Source organism: Echinops telfairi, unplaced genomic scaffold (genome assembly GCF_000313985.2).
Source record: "Echinops telfairi isolate 266 unplaced genomic scaffold, ASM31398v2 ScPeMD7_7457;HRSCAF=8495, whole genome shotgun sequence".
Lineage (NCBI taxonomy): Eukaryota > Metazoa > Chordata > Mammalia > Afrosoricida > Tenrecidae > Echinops > Echinops telfairi.
The window spans coordinates 33,105,709-33,107,540 of record NW_022111357.1 but is presented as its reverse complement, the minus strand read 5'-3'; positions in this window follow the sequence as shown (position 1 = coordinate 33,107,540).

Here is a 1,832-nt window from a genome sequence, read left to right as displayed (position 1 = left end):
GGGGAGCGGGAAGGGAGGGGAAAATGAGGACCGTGGTTCAACCCCCCAGAGAAAGATGTGACAGCCAACGTCCAGAGAGAAGCCCGCGGGGCAGTTCTGCTCTGTCCTGGAGGGGCACTTCGAGGTCAGAATGGGTGGAGGTTGCTGGGTTGGTAAGTAGATTTGATGGAATCAGCTGGTGGCTTGACTAGGGTGTGAGCCAGGGAGTCAGCGTTCCCACTGTAGGGAGCTGCAGGGGGGACCCTGAGATGGGAGAGCTCCCTTTGGCCCATGAATGCTGAGACATGCATTAAAAGGCAGCACTAGACATGTGAGTGTCAGGGAGGAGGGGGCATCCCTGGCAGGGAGGAGAGGGGAAGCCAAGTTCACAGGAGGACAGTATGGCCACCTGTGCCCAGGTCTACTGACGTCTCACAGACCAGCTCTGTGACCTGCCTGTGGGGCTCCGCTCAGGGAGGCTCCCAGGAGGGGAGGGGAGTAGGATGTACGGAGGGAGAGGAATTGCCATTTGGGCCTAATGAGACCCAAGGTGTAGGGACCTGGAGGGCCAACAGGAGGTTGTTGTGTGTGTATTTTCTTGATGGGAGAAATCAGCACCTGATGTGCTGATGGATGTCCTTGGGTGGTGCAAACAGTCCACATGCTAGCTGCTAACTGAAAGGTTAGCGTTTCAAGTCCACCCAGAGGCACCTTGGAAGAAAGGCCTGGCAGTTACTTCCTAACACCAGCCACTGAGAGCCCCGTGGAGCCCCGTTCTCATCTGACAGCCATGGTCACTGGGCGTGGAGACCGGCTTGAGGACTGGCTGTGGTGGTGGCTTGTGGTGGTGGCATGTGCTGGTGGGAGCGGCTCTGTAAGGTGGGGGTGGGGAGTGCGTGTTGATGACCGGGTGCTGGGGGTGGGGTGGGGTTTCTGGCAAAGGGATAGGACTACTGCAGCAGGGTCCCGTTCTGCTAAGGACACCCAGTGGTGCCCCTGGGTGCTGTCCTTGGGTAGCTGAGTAGGGTCCAGCTGTGGACCACAAGGGGGCAGTGGAGCCATGGGCAAGACGTTGGCAGGTGGGGGACACAGGGCAGCGGCAGTTTTCCTTGGGACACCCTGTTTGGTCTGCAGAGGGGGTGGCCGGCAAGGGGGTGGCAGAGGCTTGAGGACAGAGGAGAGCGGGTTTCAGTGTCTAGAGGAGAGAGAGCTCAAGGCTGGGGCTTGGGCAGCCTCTTGGACCCACTCAGGCTGACGGTCACCATGTGGAAGGCAGGCCATCAGTGGGGGCATGTGGCCCCTCTACCCACCTCCACCTGCCCAGAGTGGCAGGCTCGCCTTCCCCAGCGTGGTGGTTTTGCCAAGCAGGCGTGAGAAGACAGGAGAGGGCAGGGGGAGATTTTGAGGGCCTGGGAGTATTAAAGAGTAAATACAATGATCTTTTCATCGCATTTTTCCATGAACTTTTTGAAGTCCCCTCCTATAACGCTTGGTCCTCAGGCTGCAGAGAAGGGGGGACATTCAGGAGGGAAACCCAAAAAGCCAAACCAACTGCCATTGGGTCCTTTCTGACTCACAGTGCCCCTGTAGGGCAGGGTCGGCCTGCGCCTGTGGGTGTCTGAGACTAACTGTTGACAGGAGTAGAAAGCCACGTCTTTCTCCCTTGGAGCAGCTGGTGGTTTAGAACTGCTGGCTTTGCAGTGAGCAGCCCGATGCAGAACCACTACACCAAGGCTCCTCCTAAGAAAGTAAGGGACAGTCAAAAAGAGGTAGGGTCAGAGAGTGGTGTCTGGTGGGGAGGGAGCAGTGTCGGCACTGGGGCACAAGAGGAGGACGTGAGCGGCAGTGACGCA